The sequence below is a fragment of the Procambarus clarkii genome, chromosome 38, assembly GCF_040958095.1.
Source record: "Procambarus clarkii isolate CNS0578487 chromosome 38, FALCON_Pclarkii_2.0, whole genome shotgun sequence".
Classification (NCBI taxonomy): Eukaryota; Metazoa; Arthropoda; class Malacostraca; order Decapoda; family Cambaridae; genus Procambarus; species Procambarus clarkii.
The window spans coordinates 11,769,177-11,776,812 of record NC_091187.1 but is presented as its reverse complement, the minus strand read 5'-3'; positions in this window follow the sequence as shown (position 1 = coordinate 11,776,812).

The window sequence follows — 7,636 nt, the reverse complement described above, 5'->3', positions numbered from 1 at the left end:
AAACTAATCTTACCAGGATGTTGTAAGTCAGCAGTAGCACTATATAAACTAATCTTACCAGGATGTTGTACATGTTTGCACACCTCATTATACATCAACAGTCTGGGGCTCCACAATCACTCATATACTAGACGGTGAAGGGACGACGACGTTTCGGTCCGTCCTGGACCATTCTCAAGTCGATTTTCACTTGCCAATTTACAAGTAGACTATTATTGGACAGTCTAATAGACTGTTATTATGACTCATCGCCTGCAGCTCATATAACATCCATCTGACTTGAGTTGGAATTCGAAATGTCTGCCAGTAATCCATCTTTGTGACATTGGTTCCTTAATACATCTAAATATCCAGCTGGGAAGGCCTCCTTGTTGACTTAATCCATCCGGGGGAGGCCTCCCTGCTGGCCTACTCTCTTATCCTGTCTCCAAGACCCGCTTCCTTGTTAAATAAAGACTTAGTGAATCCTGACCGAGGTTGTCAGTTGTTATTGGGTTCCGATCTGACCTAAAAGTCCTCCTGCTGTTTGTTCTATTGTTCAATTGTCTCTTCCTAACAGGTGGCTGAGTACTGGGGCAGAGCACTTGTGACTCCTGTTGGCAGGTTATGAGCTCATCCTCCACACAACTCATTGCACGGTGTACTCTACTAGTTTTCCCCGCCATACTCCTCATGACAAGATGTTCCACAGGGCAGGATTCCGACCCTCACATGTTTCTTGGTGAGTACCAATAGGTAACCTTGTTGGACGTCTCAAAACTTGTTTGTTTACGGCCACTATAGGTAAATCACTGTATATAATGTTAGTTAGGTACACGCCCAAAGGTTTTAAAATTTTTCAAGCAGATCGCCGAGGACGCCGATGATAGCGTGCCGAGCGGTGTTGGACGCCAGATAGGCGCCATACTCATAGGGTGACCTAATACCTTCTTAAGCTAAACAACTTAATGTATCAACAACGTCGTCAGCAGATTTGAATGCAATCTACTCTGCTGCAGACCACAGACCTCAGACACCCCGGGCATCAGAGCGTCTACACGCGCTCCCCTTACACACTGTAGCTAGCTCCTGGCCCGGTGTACAAGATATATATATTTTTATAATAAACTAAGGAAAACCAGTGGACGTTTGGTACTCCAATTCCTGACCACAACCTAATCATTTTACAACAACATCGACCGATGTTACAACCTCAACTAGTGTTAGCAGTATGATATTTGTTGGTAATGTCTTGTAACTAATTATGCATTTTTTTTGTTTCTGGAAAGTAAGTATCGTTTGTTAATTGCTTATGCTTCCAAGGTAAGGAAAATAACTGTTATTCTCCTTAGACTTTTGTGACCTGAACACTGCCTATTTTCCTGAATATTCCAGAGGGATTCAGAGCTGAGTAAACGTGAAGTAACTTCTAGAACTTTCTAGAGCTCTCCAGTAATATTAATAGTTCACATGGCGTTCACATGATGCCACTGGTGTTCACATGGCGTTCACATGGCGTTCACATGATGCCACTGGTGTTCACATGGCGTTCACATGATGCCACTGGTGTTCACATGGCGTTCACATGGCGTTCACATGATGCCACTGGTGTTCACATGGCGTTCACATGGCGTTCACATGATGCCACTAGTGTTTACATGGTGTTCACATGGCGTTCACATGATGCCACTGGTGTTCACATGGTGTTCACATGGCGTTCACATCATGCCACTAGTGTTTACATGGTGTTCACATGGCGTTCACATGATGCCACTGGTGTTCACATGGTGTTCACATGGCGTTCACATGATGCCACTAGTGTTTACATGGTGTTCACATGGCGTTCACATGATGCCACTGGTGTTCACATGGTGTTCTCATACCACATGTGGACAGGTACACTTAGTATTCTTTAAGCAGCGCTGAATTTCAAAAGCAACTGCATACCAAATGTTTACGTTTTGAAATTTTGATTTAAATGTTTATCTTCTGAAGAACAATGTGCAAATATGTATTAAGGGAAGTGTAGAAGGGCCGGCACTCAGCACCTAGCCTCCGACCTCAGCACCTAGCCTCCGACCTCAGCACCTAGCCCCTGACCTCAGCACCTAGCCTCCGACCTCAGCACCTAGCCCCTGACCTCGGCACCTAGCCCCTGACCTCGGCACCTAGCCCCTGACCTCAGCACCTAGCCTCCGACCTCAGCACCTAGCCTCCGACCTCAGCACCTAGCCTCCGACCTCAGCACCTAGCCTCCGACCTCAGCACCTAGCCCCTGACCTCGGCACCTAGCCCCTGACCTCAGCACCTAGCCCCTGACCTCGGCACCTAGCCCCTGACCTCAGCACCTAGCCTCCGACCTCAGCACCTAGCCCCTGACCTCAGCACCTAGCCCTTGACCTCGGCACCTAGCCCCTGACCTCGGCACCTAGCCCCTGACCTCAGCACCTAGCCTCCGACCTCAGCACCTAGCCTCCGACCTCGGCACCTAGCCCCTGACCTCAGCACCTAGCCTCCGACCTCAGCATCTAGCCCCTGACCTCAGCACCTAGCCTCCGACCTCAGCACCTAGCCCCTGACCTCAGCACCTAGCCCCTGACCTCAGCACCTAGCCTCCGACATCGGCACCTAGCATCCGACCTCAGCACCTAGCCCCTGACCTCGGCACCTAGCCCCTGACCTCAGCACCTAGCCCCTGACCTCAGCACCTAGCCTCCGACCTCGGCACCTAGCCCCTGACCTCAGCACCTAGCCTCCGACCTCGGCACCTAGCCCCTGACCTCAGCACCTAGCCTCCGACCTCAGCACCTAGCCCCTGACCTCAGCACCTAGCCTCCGACCTCAGTACCTAGCCCCTGACCTCAGCACCTAGCCTCCGACCTCAGCACCTAGCCTCCGACCTCAGCACCTAGCCTCCGACCTCAGCACCTAGCCTCCGACCTCAGCACCTAGCCCCTGACCTCAGCACCTAGCCCCTGACCTCAGCACCTAGCCCCTGACCTCAGCACCTAGCCTCCGACCTCAGCACCTAGCCCCTGACCTCAGCACCTAGCCTCCGACCTCAGCACCTAGCCCCTGACCTCGGCACCTAGCCCCTGACCTCGGCACCTAGCCCCTGACCTCAGCACCTAGCCTCCGACCTCAGCACCTAGCCCCTGACCTCAGCACCTAGCCCCTGACCTCAGCACCTAGCCCCTGACCTCGGCACCTAGCCCCTGACCTCGGCACCTAGCCCCTGACCTCAGCACCCAGCCCCTGACCTCAGCACCCAGCCCGTGACCTCAGCACCTAGCCCCCAAACCCAGCCCAAGCTTTCAGGTTCCATTACCAGCTACTACTTGCCTTACCAGAACAAGCACTCAGCACCATCAACACCCAGCACCATCAACACCCAGCACCATCAACACCCAGCACCCAGCACCATCAACACCCAGCACCATCAACACCCAGCACCATCAACACCCAGCACCATCAACACCCAGCACCATCAACACCCAGCACCATCAACACCCAGCACCATCAAGGCCCAGCAACACCCAGCACCCAGCACCATCAAGGCCCAGCACCATCAACACCCAGCACCATTAACACCCAGCACCATCAACACCCAGCACCCAGCACCATCAACACCCAGCACCATCAACACCCAGCACCATCAACACCCAGCACCATCAAGGCCCAGCACCATCAACACCCAGCACCATCAACACCCAGCACCATCAACACCCAGCACCATCAAGGCCCAGCACCATCAACACCCAGCACCATCAACGCCCAGCACCATCAACACCCAGCACCATCAAGGCCCAGCACCATCAACACCCAGCACCATCAACGCCCAGCACCCAGCACCATCAACACCCAGCACCATCAAGGCCCAGCACCATCAACACCCAGCACCCAGCACCATCAACACCCAGCACCATCAAGGCCCAGCACCATCAACGCCCAGCACCCAGCACCATCAACACCCAGCACCATCAAGGCCCAGCACCTAGCGGCAGGTAATGGAGGGCCTGCACAAATTATCGGTACTCAGCCCTGCAGCAGCGGCCGGTGATGACCCGCGAGTATTTCCTCCCAGTAACTCTTGACCACTTTTGTAGAAATTCTGGTTGTTAGTGCCGGAGGGGGCAGCCTCCGCCTCCCTGTTGTACACTCTTGTGCTACACTCCTGTGCTACACTCTTGTGCTACACTCTTGTGCTACACTCTTGTGCTACACTCTTGTGCACTGTTGTGCTACACTCTTGTGCTACACTCTTGTGCTACACTCTTGTGCTACACTCTTGTGCTACACTCTTGTGCTACACTCTTGTGCTACACTCTTGTGCACTGGTGTGCTACACTGTTGTGCTACACTCTTGTGCTACGCTCTTGTGCTACACTCTTGTGCTACACTCTTGTGCTACACTCTTGTGCTACACTCTTGTACACTGTTGTGCTACACTCTTGTGCTACACTCTTGTGCTACACTCTTGTGCTACACTCTTGTGCTACACTGTTGTGCTACACTCTTGTACACTGTTGTGCTACACTCTTGTGCTACACTCTTGTGCTACACTCTTGTGCTACACTCTTGTGCTACACTCTTGTGCTACACTCTTGTACACTGTTGTGCTACACTCTTGTGCTACACTCTTGTGCTACACTCTTGTGCTACACTCTTGTGCTACACTCTTGTACACTGTTGTGCTACACTCTTGTGCTACACTCTTGTGCTACACTCTTGTGCTACACTCTTGTACACTGGTGTGCTACACTCTTGTGCACTGTTGTACACTGTTGCCATCTGTTGTACACTGTTGTTCTCCAACACTGGTGAACTACACTACTGTACTCCAACACTGGTGAACTACACCACTGTTCTCCAACACTGGTGAATGAACTACACTACTGTTCTCCAACACTGGTGAATGAACTACACTACTGTTCTCCAACACTGGTGAACTACACTATTGTACTCCAACACTGGTGAACTACACCACTGTTCTCCAACACTGGTGAATGAACTACACTACTGTTCTCCAACACTGGTGAATGAACTACACTACTGTTCTCCAACACTGGTGAACTACACTATTGTACTCCAACACTGGTGAACTACACCACTGTTCTCCAACACTGGTGAACTACACTACTGTACTCCAACACTGGTGAACTACACCACTGTTCTCCAACACTGGTGAATGAACTACACTACTGTTCTCCAACACTGGTGAATGAACTACACTACTGTTCTCCAACACTGGTGAACTACACTATTGTACTCCAACACTGGTGAACTACACCACTGTTCTCCAACACTGGTGAACTACACTACTGTACTCCAACACTGGTGAACTACACCACTGTTCTCCAACACTGGTGAATGAACTACACTACTGTTCTCCAACACTGGTGAACTACACTATTGTACTCCAACACTGGTGAACTACACCACTGTTCTCCAACACTGGTGAACTACACTACTGTACTCCAACACTGGTGAACTACACCACTGTTCTCCAACACTGGTGAATGAACTACACTACTGTTCTCCAACACTGGTGAACTACACCACTGTTCTCCAACACTGGTGAACTACACTACTGTTCTCCAACACTGGTGAACTACACTACTGTACTCCAACACTGGTGAACTACACCACTGTTCTCCAACACTGGTGAATGAACTACACTACTGTTCTCCAACACTGGTGAATGAACTACACTACTGTTCTCCAACACTGGTGAACTACACTATTGTACTCCAACACTGGTGAACTACACCACTGTTCTCCAACACTGGTGAACTACACTACTGTACTCCAACACTGGTGAACTACACCACTGTTCTCCAACACTGGTGAATGAACTACACTACTGTTCTCCAACACTGGTGAACTACACTATTGTACTCCAACACTGGTGAACTACACCACTGTTCTCCAACACTGGTGAACTACACTACTGTACTCCAACACTGGTGAACTACACCACTGTTCTCCAACACTGGTGAATGAACTACACTACTGTTCTCCAACACTGGTGAACTACACCACTGTTCTCCAACACTGGTGAACTACACTACTGTTCTCCAACACTGGTGAACTACACTACTGTTCTCCAACACTGGTGAACTACACTACTGTACTCCAACACTGGTGAACTACACCACTGTTCTCCAACACTGGTGAATGAACTACACTACTGTTCTCCAACACTGGTGAACTACACCACTGTTCTCCAACACTGGTGAACTACACTACTGTTCTCCAACACTGGTGAACTACACCACTGTTCTCCAACACTGGTGAACTACACTACTGTTCTCCAACACTGGTGAACTACACTATTGTACTCCAACACTGGTGATATAGACAATCTCAGCCCCGCCCGTTGATCTCACATATACGTCGAGTTTGCAGTGGTTTAGGCTAGCCAGAAACGTAAGAATCACGTCGACGCAGCTGACTTATCCTGATGCTTAACACGTTCGAGGAATCGTCATTATTGCGACGCTTTTAATTTGTTCGAAGCACCGCAATTTCTACGGTGGTACCGCTGAGAGAGTACCTGCAGCCAGCACCCATCAGCTGGTTGGTCACCAGCTGGAAGCTGTGGTTAAACTTCAGGATTGTAATGGTTTTGGGGCCAAAACTCAGGTTATTGACGAGTCATTACTGGTGGCTCCAGGCAGAGTCGTGGGGACCCCGGGATTGGTTTTGTCTGGTAGGAGGGGGGGGGGTCAACAATAGGGGGCGTGGGGGGGCAGGGGGGTCAACAATAGGGGGCGTGTGGGGGGGGGGGGTTGCGGCAGGGGGGTTAATAATGTGGGTGATAAGAGTGGGACTCTTAACCCTTAATGAAGAAGTGATATATTCCCCTGATCGTCATCTTCTTGACTTGCTTCAAGAACAATGTACCGAGGGTAATTATTGTTTATGGGGGTTACTTCTTCACCTTGTATGATGAAGTGTATAACATAATAAAAGGGAAGGTAGGAGAAGTGAACACTCATACGTATTCATAGTTAAATGGCAAGTTTTTCTTTGAATGCTCTGTGTTCTCTTCTCCGAAGCTATGGGTCCCTACAATTGCACCAGAGGTGATACCCCAATATATATATATATATATATATATATATATATATATATATATATATATATATATATATATATATATATATATATATATATATATGTCGTACCTAGTAGCCAGAACGCACTTCTCAGCCTACTATGCAAGGCCCGATTTGAATAATAAGCCAAGTTTTCATGAATTTATTGTTTTTCGACTACCTAACCTACCTAACCTAACCTAACCCATCTTTTTCAGCTACCTAACCTAACCTAACCTATAAAGATAGGTTAGGTTAGGTAGGGTTGGTTAGGTTTGGTCATATATCTACGTTAATTTTAACTCCGATGAAAAAAAATTGACCTCATACATAATGCAATGGGTAGCTCTATCATTTCATAAGAAAATAATTTGAGAAAATATAATAATTCGTGAAAACTTGGCTTATTAGGCAAATTGGGCCTTGCATAGTAGGCTGAGAAGTGCGTTCTGGCTACTAGGTACATATATATATATATATATATATACGGAAAATCCACAGAGAAATATGAAATGAGGTGAACGTTTCGGCTTTGTTAAAGCTTTTGTCAACACCAG